The sequence below is a fragment of the Bombus vancouverensis genome, chromosome 3 (assembly GCF_051014615.1).
Source record: "Bombus vancouverensis nearcticus chromosome 3, iyBomVanc1_principal, whole genome shotgun sequence".
NCBI lineage: Eukaryota > Metazoa > Arthropoda > Insecta > Hymenoptera > Apidae > Bombus > Bombus vancouverensis.
In genome coordinates, this window is record NC_134913.1 from 11,142,777 (window position 1) to 11,155,615 (window position 12,839).

At 36.6% G+C, this 12,839-nt stretch overlaps 1 protein-coding gene across 4 annotated transcripts in view; it reads right to left on the bottom strand.

Moving 5' to 3' along the window:
* Nucleotides 1–12,101, bottom strand: part of Dscam3 (Down syndrome cell adhesion molecule 3) — a 309,001-nt gene extending 296,900 nt beyond the window's left edge. For all 4 annotated transcript variants that reach the window (XM_076617056.1, XM_033349145.2, XM_076617057.1 and 1 more), the window contains exon 1: nucleotides 12,042–12,101. The gene's annotated coding sequence lies outside the window, so the exon portion shown is untranslated. The remainder of the gene's footprint in view (nucleotides 1–12,041) is intronic.
* Between the last annotated feature and the right edge of the window lie 738 nt (nucleotides 12,102–12,839).

A 12,839-nucleotide genomic window follows, 5' to 3' on the forward strand; every position in this document is an offset into this window, starting at 1 on the left:
AGAAGAAACATTTGCATCAGATTGGACATTAAGTTGGATATTCCAAATGAAAGAGGGAAATTTATTTGCAGCTACAGAAAACCATTTTTAACGTGTCGTATCTTTTGTTCAGTTGTACAAGTTTCACATGTATCAAACATTTTCATGCGTTATCTAAAATAATAAAAATATTGAAATTGAAGGTAATTAGTGGGACACCTTTCATTTATTGAAGTCTATTAAAATTTAATTGTAACTCGCTTACGCTTAATTAATTGCTTGCTATCCTCAACTGTGATAACCAATAACAAATATAAAATCAACTTACGATTTAATTAATGTTGTTACCTACAGATATTCGATCTTTACGTTCTTCTCTATTAACACATTGAATTAATGCAGGAACACCGAGAGTAAATTAAATTCAGCACACAAACAGCGTAGCAGAGATAAACATGCAAAGTTCACGAAATTGTAGAGCTCATTTCAACGAAAAACACCTACGTAGATGATTAATTGAATTTCGTTTAATTTTTATATAAATGTGTTCATTTCACCTTTACATTCTTTCGTATAGCAACACTTGGAATTAATGTGAAATACAGAAAATTAAACACGTCATACAAACGCAGTCGATTCCAGTGGATAAATACAAGATAGACAAAAATATCAGACTCATTTCCATCGAAACGACTGATTAATCATATCTCATCCAATTCAAATCTCTTTACAGCCAATCTCTATATTATCTGTACATTATCTTTATATTAATATTTCGGATTGATATAATGATATCCACGAATATAATATTGATTCATCATATTATATAGTATTTATGGTATAATATTTAACCTACACTATATTAATAAATCTCAATGTTCAGTGGGACTGTATTCAGCACTTGTTATGTGCTTCAAATCGCTGTTCACGCTGTAATAACATTTTATTAAATTCTAACACATTTCCAGATTAATTTCTAATTTCACCGATATACCTAATCATAACAGTCGCGTTTCATTACAGTGCTTATGAAATTTGAAAGGGTTTTAGTAGCACGTACGATATATTTTTAAATGTTTCTGTAAATGTAAAATACTACCATGAATCAGTGTATTAACTTGACAAGGAACGAGGATGGCTATTTAAACTGCATACTAATTTTTCACTATACGAATCGTTCAGAAACCATGCTAATCAATTCCATAAATTAAAATACATTATAAAAATGACATTTACAAATATTACTCTTCCCATTAGATTTTCCTTGGTATTTGCGATTATTTATGCCTTCTCCTTGCGATAAATGAATTTATGAAAATAAAATTCCATTATGGATATGTTGAATACTAATTACGTACACTTCAGGATAATGTGAGATTAATAGCTTTATAGAAAGTCGAAAAGTTCGCGTATCTTGCCATTTCTATACACATTTTCAGACTGATTCCAAACTTTGCCAATATAACAGTAGTAATCGTGTCCTCGTTACAACGCTAATGAAATTTTGATACGTTTCATAAGACACATATAATACAAACGTAAAAGTTCTACTATCGTGGGCATCGAAATACTTTGGCGAGCTGATGCGTATACAAAGTTGCATACCAAGTTTGAAAAGGATTTTCATGAACCTGGCGGAAGAAGCAACACGGTCCACCGGCGAAAATACGCGTGTCACGTTCGCATAATGATTTCGAGCGGAGTGGCGTGTCGGCCGTCGGTCAATATTCAGCTGGGTTTTCCCGTAGAATGAAATTTATCGTGCAACGCACGCCATTATCGGTTATTACGTCACGAAAGACACGTGCCACTGATGTAGCCCGGGTCGCGCCGAATGCATGCATTAAACCCGGTTTTGAAATATTAAATACGATATCGAGCCGAACGCAAATAACAATGCTATTATCAGCACCGAAGTAATAATTAATTTACGCGCGGGACAATAGCCAGTCCCCGTAGTTTTTTATTTCCTGCAAAACGGGTTCCTTTCGACCGAGTTCCATTAACGCTTTCAAACGTTCTAGCATTTCGTAAACTTCATCAATTTATTCCTCTTTCTATGGAGTATGTGTTTACTTCACGAATACACCGTCGTTGTTATACGTTTCGTTTGAAATGTTGTAGCAAAAGAATGGTTAATGTCAGGCAGGCTTACGTTTTCTAATTGATCCATTAAAGATCATGAAATAACGCGTATACCGTGCGTAAATATAACGTTCTGACGAATTGTAAATGGAGTGATTTATACAGTGGCACGCAGAAGTATTGGTACATTCGTCGATATCTTTCATCAACGTACCACGTTTGTTATGCGAAACATTTTGAAATTTCATTGCACCTGTAATGGGCATTTAACATTGGAAAAATTCTAAACGATTCTGAAAACATTACAAAAGCTACAACTATTTAGTTAGAAGTTGCGAGTATACTTATTTGCAAGTTACAAGTATTAGGTTGTGCGAAAAGTTTCTTTCGTTTCATAAGGTGATAATAGATGAACAACAATTTCTGGCTTATATTATTTTATTGAATTAGGTATGATCCATTTCGTTCTATTTCTATTATTATGTTCGCGCATAATTCAATAAACTAATATAAAACAAAAAACATTGTGCGTCTATTATTTCCTTATAAAACGAAAGAAAGTTTTCGGACAAGCTAATATTTAGTACAAGGATATTATTCAACCCATTTATCACAAACTACGACAATCCTCCTATAACACGATATTTTTGTAACGCGGTTTCCATATAACAGAGGACGAATTAACCGTGTTATACATAGAAACGTCCACTGTATACATTTTGCAGAAATCACAGAGGCACTTGAACAAGCAATCATCCGTAATAAGAGACGCGAGGTTTTCACGGCCTGAATTGTCACACTTAACGCTGTTGTACACAACATTGTTTGAGTTGGACCCTGAAGAAGCTAATTGCAGTGCTGGTGAAACGTCGGAAAGAAATTCCTCCCGAATATGACTTTAACCAGTGTTGTATACAACAGCGTTAATAATAAATTTCGATATTCAGTAGGATCATCTTTAACATTTATTGCTTAAAATAACTGTTTATACCGTAGACCAATTTTTTATTAAATATAAATTTACAATAAACATCTTGCAACTTCCATTCATAATAGATAAATGGATTTTCAGAGTAGATTCAAATTTTGCCAATACAATCTTGACACTCATATTTCACTATACTATTAATGAAATATTACAAAATATATTGTTTAACATGCAGGATATGCGTGTACAAATTTTCTATGGTAAATGTATATTTTTACTTTACTGAATGATACATTAATTGAAGTGGAAATCTCATATAAGAGACAGTAGCACATTTTGCTGGAAGTTGAATTAAAAGTTTTACAGTCTCTATCGTTTTAGTACACACAGATTGCAGATATTTCTTAGTATTTTTCTTATATAGAAATCGCTTTTTCATAAAATGCGTTAAACGTGCTTTAAACCTTTATTCGAGGCTTCCATCTAACATATTTATTTATATTTTTATTAGTATAGTTATATATGTTATATTTATCTAACGTTTACTTTTTTCTTCGTATCAAAGATAGCTAACAAGTAAAATTCCTAGGAAAGTATCATGAATAATGTGAATATTCAAAGAGAAGCTGTTATGAAACCAAATATCGCAGTAAAGCGGCTTGTTACAGTTTTCACTAAGATATTGACAATGAGATAATATGTGCGAGAATAGTTGCGCGAAATATGCAAATTGCGTAGTGACGAAGAGGAAAAGGTTTCGATAGCATATCGGGTAGGATATTGAAAAGCAGAAAAGCGGTTTTCGAAAAATGGGAAAAATTTACGTGGCGGATTTCGTGAATGGAAATAAAAAAAAGATATGGATAAAAGTTCTTCTGAAAAGAGTTTTCGAAGGTGATGGTTTAACAAGTTCAAAAGGATTCCGTGCGAATTTTGAAACGTATATTATCCCGCTTTAAAAACTGAATCAATAATCTGGAAAGCAACTTGCAGATAATTTTGAAGAACTATGTTACTACGTAATCAGAGCTCGATCTCCGTTACAATATCTCAAATGTATAAATTGACGATTAATCGAACTTTGATAATTAATTGGACAGATATCGCGTTCAATCAGCGACAGTTGTATCATTGAAAAAGGAACGGAATTAATTACTTTGTTCGCAAACGATCCTTTATTTGCAATGTAGAATAATGTTAAACAGACTGCGTGATTCATTGGTAAAAAAGAACATATTTGTACTTCATAATTTTGCTTATCTGAAGTAACAGACACCGAGATCCATTTCGTTCAACCGAGAATCCCGAGTGTAATTAATGAGAATATGTATTTCATGGGTAGCAAAATTTGCATCGTAAACGTGCGTGCAATCATAACGATTGATACCGAACATGCAAGTTCATCCTCCTTATTTTCATTGTGGTTGTGTGCCCAATGTGTGCACAAAGTAGAGACTCTAAGGGGGAATTATTAAAATTAATGTCACTTCTTTCTTCGACAGCAATAACATGAAAGCAATGGTTCGATTATTCGTATAAATTTGTTTATTTATTGTATATATAGTTTTAATATGAGAAAAAAAAATCGTCTTCATATGTTAAACGATACTTCTATATCGTTGAAGATTCCTATGATCATCCCATAATTTCGATTCCCATAATTCCCACAAAAATAGTTCATCCCTATGTTCACCTATAGCTCAAACCATTGATCCGAACAACCATGCAGAAACTTTTCTCGACCTATGTTTAACGATAACTCTAAATTATTTGGACACTTTCACAAGCACCTTGTATTTTCACCGAAATAGTTCATCCTTATGTTCACCTATAGCTCAAACCATTGATCCGAACAACCATGCAGAAACTTTTCTCGACCTATGTTTAACGATAACTCTAAATTATTTGGACACTTTCACAAACACCTTGTATTTTCACCGACATTGTCGAATCACATAAAAACGTATGTATATAGCCTTTGCTTTTTAACAGTAGCTTGGAATCACCCGAAGAACGATAAACCTTCCATCTAATGGAATAAAAATGATCATAAAACAACGGTATAAATTTACCATAAAACAGTGATCGGACGAAAAAAAAAACGAGCTACTTCCTCGTGAGACAACCTAACTAAGCAATATGAAAGCACTGAACACGTCATAGAAATTTACGTGGATCGATTTTACGGGCTCGAGTTCCGCCATATCCACGTACAAATTCTATAGAAAGCCGTACGTGAGAATCTTAAAGTTATCTCGGAAAGCATCAAGATAAGAATATACGAAAAGATTATTTCTGTGAACGAAGGCGAAATACAGAGAGAGGTAGTGGTAGGTTTTATGGAACACTCGACGTTTGATTATTCAATCCACGGGATAATTATACAAAAATAAGAGCATGTTTACACGAGTGCATAAATAACGGGGTAAACGGGTTGATTTCTCGTTATCGTCGGGCAAAACGAGACAACGATCGATGGGTTCAACGATCGAAAAACTCGGTTCAAAGCGAACAGAACGAGGAAGAGAGGGAAAAAAGGAAACAGGATGTATGAAAAGTAAATTGGTCTGGGATGGATCGACTGGACGCCTTGTTTGAACTGGCCAGGCAAAATTAGCGAGTTGCTGGGCTACTGTGCAACCAGGTAAACGATGTAAAGTGGAAAAAAGAATACATACACGCGAAGAGAACCGAGGGCTCAGAGGAGATTAAAACGTTGCGAAAGCGTTCCTGATGTCTTGAATTATTTAGAGCTTCAAACGGAAAAACTCGCGTTGTTTTTTCACTAGCTCAGATTCGACGCTTTCATTAAACATTTCGCATAAATGTATACGTCAACTACTCACGAAGTAGATCTAATAAAAACGCCATTACTATTTAGACAGGGCGTATATGTATAATATACTACATTTATTCTTTCTTGACACATAAAATAATAGTAAAACCGCACTTAGTCATTCTAGAACGTACTAAACTACTTTGCAATGAAATTTTATAACATTTCAGTTGAATAAATACAATCTTTTGATAGGCTAGATAGACGTTTATGAGTAATCGTAAGCGTATCAAATTTTATACTTTCCCTGTGACATCCACAGCACAAGAACTCAATCGAAACCACCCCTAAATCCAAGCTACATCGTGCAGAACAAAGCATCCATAAATCTCCTACAGACCGCCGCGTGTCACCCTTGCCAAAATTCACGAGCACGCGCCGAAAATACACTACCGTTCATAAATATCTGGATAACAGTGTGTAAATGTTAATGAAACATATAAATTTCAGAGAAGCGTATGTGGCCCAAGAAAAGTACTTATTATCTTCTTATAAAATCAACGAGTAATAAGTTTTAGCTATTCGATCATTGAACGATCTAGCGATCATTGTTCATCACCTCGCATAATTCTTATCGACAATTAAAATACATCTCGTCACAAGTAAGCGAGTCATAGTTCTTAACTGTTCTATCTCTCCACTAGCTTCCACACCGAGAAAAAACCTAATTCAAAATTTATCAAGTTTAATATTATTACGCGGATATAACCTTCTAAATAGAATTTTCATCGCATTACCACAAATTTCAATTCTTTACACCAACGAGACATACGTGCATCATCGATTAATTATTCGTGAAAAATAGACTTAGTTAAGAACCAGGACGACTAATTCTCTCGGTATTTTTCAACATTTATTATTGTACCTATTTATCCGCCCAAGTTTTCCAAAGCCGATGAAAACACGCGAATAGTGCTATCCTTCGAAAAAAAAAAAAAAAGAGAATTAATCGTCGGTTGTACGCAGCATCGTCACCGAGCATCATCGAAAGGGCGATTCGTTATCCTGGTAACAGGTGCTCGGGACCGGCGGCGTAACAAAAACACGAGGGGCGGTTCGGCGCGCGAGAAAGGAAGCCCATTAGCGTTCGCGCGAAAGCGAAGTGGTCGCTCATTCATGAACTCGCCAGACATACCGTTGTACCCACTATCGTACTACTACTATTACTACTACTACTACTACTATTACTACTACTATCACTACCGGTGTTACTACCACTACGATACGGCCACGTCACCACCACTTTTACGCCACTCCAACGGCAACGTTGGTGTTGGTTACGTGTGTTCCACCGCAAACCGGCACCACCACCGCGATACTGCACATCCCGTAGCCACCCGCGTTCCTCGCGTTCTTACCCGAAGGAGTTTCGAATGCTACTGCGTTCGCCCAGCCCTCCCCTCACCCGAACCACCCAATCCTTAACCACCTCAATCTGATCACCGGCCACCTTGACACTGAAATTGAATTTTGGTAGCGCAAGTATCGACTTGCGTGAATTAGAAGAAGATCGTCTCGGTGAGGAGTGAAGAAAGGAGGATTTGAAATTTCGTGAACGAAGAGCGAAGAGAAGATGACGAAGATCGGGGATCTTTCGAATATTCGAGTAGCGAACGAAAAATGGAAGGAAATTGAGAATTCTTTAAGCGAAGAGCAAAAGGAAGATAGAAAAGATAGGTCATTTTTCGGATGGGTTTATGAGAGAAGAAAATCAAGAAGATGTGGAATTTTTGAGCGAAGAGCGAAGAAAAAATGGAGAAGATTGGGAATTTAATTGAATAAAGAGGATAATTCGTGATAAATAAGAATACTATTTTGGGTTTTGTAATTTAAAAAATTTGCTCAATAGCAAAATCTATCTGTATACGAAATGATCGAGAAGGATCCTTATAGAAGTCCCATAATTATTCAACGTGTATCATAATGAGTAGCCTTGGTATTAATCGATCGTGACAAATTATGCTATTTATAAACAAGCCATACATCTTCTTTGTTTACCCTTTGTAACTTTCCTAGTAATTTCTATGAGAAAATATCCTCTTTAAAATCAAAATCGAAATCAATATTCATCGCGAAATTATCTAGCCTATTTTTTTTAATTTGGGAATTCATAACATTTATTTTTCTATTCTTTTCGGCTTTTGCTTTAAGTTTGTTCATCCATTAACCCCTCAAACGTTTTCTCTTCAAGCCCTGTTGTTTCGATATCTTTTATCTTTGAATGTTTTATATGTTTCCTATCGTTTGGAACTATGAAACGTTTCAAGATTTTTTTATACCTTTTCTCTTATTGGAAACTATTTTGTTCTGGATCGTTGCACGTTTAAGAGGTCTTTTGTCTACCTTAAAATATTGGAGTTATCCTTTACAAATTATTTTCTACGAATAAACAATATCTTTTTAATACTTTCATAGGTTCCTTAGCATATAACCGAAAAAAATGAGTAGAAATCTTAGTTAAGAAGATAATTATCACGATATTAAATTTTTAATGCTAAAAAGAACAGCCGTAGGATCTTAAGAATATTTACTACAAAAGAAAACAAGGAGTCTTTTTCAGACTCTAACTAACTATACTCGAAAAACTGAGAAAAAAATTGTATACTACGAAGTTGGATTTAAACAAATTCTACCGCTGGAAACTTCGAATGATTTTCCCTTGATGGAAGATTAAGAGACAAGTACATTTCCATTTTATGGAATATTTTACTGGATCCTTGTTCATACAGGATACGACGGATCAATAATTCAGAAATTTCAGCTTAGCGAACTCCCAGCATAGGGAGAATGGTTTTTGGAATTTCTCGTAAAAAAAGATAAAAAAAAAATACGTATACCGGGACCATTTTTATTTCGAGCTATAAGAAGTTTATTCGCGGCGTAGCATCCCATAAAATGCTCGTAAACCGTCACGTACAGGCGTAAAAGGTATTTCAAATTTTTTTACTTTCCAAGTATCGTATACGACTGATTGCAGTGTTTAAACTTCCATGGAAGTTACGTAAAAATTGTTTCCCTGTCTAGAATGTATGTTGCTGCCACTGAATTTCGAAACCGGAATAAAACCTGCAATATTTATATTGCATCGATACTTGCACGATATATGCATAGTAGCTACAAAAGTATTTAAAGTATAGCACTGTATTTATTACAGCCTTTACGTGCGTAAAAACGTTAGTTAGCAGACTGATCAGACACAAGTATAACGTATTACATGTCATAAAGTAGTCTCATTTGGTAGTCTCATATGACTAAAAAAATTTGATACTATAAAAATAAAATACATGTAGCGGCACGTGAGCTACAGGACAATTCAAATCATGTTATTGTTTTGTTTCGGAGTAGCAATATCGTTAGGATACACATAATATAATAATAAATAAACTCCGGGCAAAATAATGTCACCGCTACGTACAACCGTCAAACGAAGACGAATTTGAATTTTTCGGCTCTCTCCCGACCAGTATAAATAAACGGACGCGATCGTAAGGAGTTCAGTATCTATCAGTTATCAACGAGTTATCAACGATTTTATTAGTTAGTACGAGTTAGTTATTAGTTATCTGCTAGTACGAGTGATTATTGTCTGTGTTAATTTATTTATCATTTTAAATATACTTGACGGTTTTCAACAGCAAGTTATCTCGTTATTCGACAAACCAATCATCCTCTACAGTGGCCAACAAACCTCTACATACAGAACCTGGGATAATAAAGGTTACGTGTTTCTTATGCACATAATAATAATACTTCTTCCACAGCCGTTGTAACTATCGTCTCGATAGTAGACTACAAGCCCCATAGGATTAAAGTACAAAGTCTTTTACTCTTTCTCGATCGATATAAATCAATATCTGAGAAAAACTTCATTCAAATCAACTTGATGTATATTACATTATGAAGCTAGATATTTTCATACAACAGAAACTCGATTTGACTTTCAACCACTCGTTCGTAGCGACAATTATCGGGGAATTCATGAAAATGTTAAATATCTTCTCGCGGAGAGCTCGTTCACGGTCGAGTTTCAAATTGAAAAGAAGTCGATTCTCGAATGGAGGCGTGATTTCATCGTATTTTTTTTTTTTCTTTCTTCTTTTTTTCTACCACCCCTCGTATCCTCCCTTTTCCACGAGAGCCTCAAACGATTACCACGTACTGCGAATTTTCACGCGAGAGACAGCCTCTTGAAAACAGTTCAGTTGACCTATTTCCTTCGTTCCAAATGACAGATTGGAATCAAACTTTTCTCCGGGAAATTCTCGCCAAAAATAGTGCACGCTGACGTTACCGGATGAAGATCGATGATATGAAACTGCCGCTGAAGATTTTCCTACTAAACTCGTGCTATCCTCATGACACTGATTGACTCGTATTTATCATAAAAAGAACAACCGACGAGTAATATTTTACTTCTCTAAATTGATTGTTTACAGTCGCATTACGATAGTATATCAGCATATTATATATTTTTCAAGTTATCTTTTATAGAAAAGAAATGAACTCTAAAGTATCATCTGGCTTGGTAATAAAATATGTTGCAGTATAAGATGAGATAATCGATAATAACTTTTTAATTACATGCAATGGCTCGTAAAAACTTCTCGTGAATATATCGTGTGTGTAGAAAACATTTTGAAATTTCGCACAGTCTAAATAAAATAATATTTTCATATGATATGATATTGAAATATTCTTCCTAGTCACCGTGTATCACACAACGAGGATTTCACGACAAAATTTCGAGATTCTGTAACACTTAATATCGTTAAGATAACGGTGGAACGACGTCTGGATTCTCGATATCGACGCCTTGACCCTGAACAGCCACTGAACTTCATAACTTTGCAGCAACTTCCCGAAAAGTTTTCTCGTAAGAATAAAAAGTGACAGGGATGTGCATAAACAGGATGAACTTGTACTTTCCGCGTTGAAAGTGTATTCGATGGTTTCGTGGAGAAGTTTTAACTTTAAATGGACCAAGTGCAGAATGAGTTTCTTAGCGTTCTTGTTTCAGATTTATGAAAACTACTCGCTGAAACGAATGATATTCACTTCTCGTTTAATACAATCGTTTTTACTTTCCGCCTGCCCGCTAGTTAATCCAGATATTCTGCTTAATTTTAATTAAAAACAAAATTAAAGAACGGACGAAATTAATTAGTCGCCGAAATATGAGAAAGATGTCTTGTAAATGAAGAAATATCTACAAACGGAATAACGAATCGATAATGTAATTTCGAGAGTCCAAAAACAGGATAATAAATGAGAAAACAGCTGACAAATGAATGAATAAATAAAGTAACAGAATCAGGCGAAGTTTAAGAAGAACGCACGAAATGCACGTGGCAAATCTGCGCCGATTAAACAACTCTTATAACGCTATGTGTTCTATAACAATCCTAACAATATTATAATGACAATAATGTTCCTTCTCAAAAGTTAACGATCCAATTTTTACATTAAAAATTCTCAACTAACACGAATGAATCGACCAACGATCCAACAATTAAACGTTCACATACGGACTTGAAGCAAATACACCCACGTTTCAACCAATTATTCACTGTTCCCAGCCGGAACGTGCATCTTGACTCACTCTGCACTCGACGAATCAGTTTCGTCATCAGGCAACCCGGAACACATATCGGGAACGAACGTAGTAGGCATCGGTGAAATTCGCAGTTCGAAGGCTGCTTTAACGAGCAGCTCGTTAAACGCGAGGCAAGCTCGTACGTAAGCCCACGACCACGTGTCCTCCGTACAGATTCTACGCGTTCCACCATCCATTACCTTCTTTACCCATATCAACTCACCAATCACTCTCACGACTGCGAAAAAAGCAAAAATCCAGAAATCCGAACCAGAGCTAAACCACCTGGATAATATCATTTAGCAACTGACCAAACTTTTCCCTGCAACTGTTCGAGGGATAGGAAAGCTTTCTGCGAAATACGACAGTGTATCCAAAATGAGAATGCCACCATTCACTCTCACAAGTCCAAAGAACAGAAATCATTTCGCCTACACCTAACACTTAGCTCATACGTGTGTACTGAGAAACGATCAAATTTGTCAAACTTTTGCCAAATTGTATAACAACGTGTCCGAAATTAAAGTGCGACGATGGCGATGAGAATGGCCGATGAACGTGTTAAAAGGCCGAGCCGTTTTCAACAGAATTAAAAAGGTGTGAAGCAAAAGATTTCTCACCCCCCGCAGCAGCCAGGCCTCGCAGCTTCCGCTGGAGCTCCGACCGTAAACACACGTCGGTGGTTGATCGCGTACTGAAGTTTCCACCGCGGATCCGACATCCGACTAGGATCCCACACCGGCGAACACCGGCAACCCCCGCCTCCCCTTGCCCCACCGTGCGTCCTCTGCGCCCCACCAGACACCCCGCTCGACGCTCGGCGTCGACGAACAACCACCCTTTTTAACCCTCCCGCCTAGCCGCCACTCGAAACCGTCACCCGACGTCACCGTACGCCTCCACCTACGGTACCATCCCCCTATCCATCCTGTCGGCCTGACACCTAGTCGCCCGACAGAAGCCGCCGGACGAGATGAAGTAGTTTCTTCTTATCTCGAGAGGATACGCGGGGGTAGGGTGCTCTGATCGTACCGGGTTGTGGCGGTGTGCGCCGGATGAGAAAGAATTGGATGGGTCGCGGCGTGCTGGCTTTTGTTTTTAAAGATAAAGGTTGGCTCTCTTCGGATTTTTGGAGCAAGATTCGAAGATTCGAGGAGAAACTAAGGTAGATACACGAGGGTTTAATGGCGAGTGCGAGGCTCGGATTGTACAATAGTATTGCAGTGGGTCTTGTTTGCAAGGTTGCTTATGGTTGAAGTTTTTGAGGACTGTTTTGTATATTTGGAGAATCTAACAGGTTTGAAAGAAAGCATATGGGGCGAAATATATGGGGCGTGATGATTGAAACGTAAGTGGCATATAGTAGCTTGCAAACGATTGGGTGATCATAGTTGGAAGTTATGTTGGAATATGTCGAG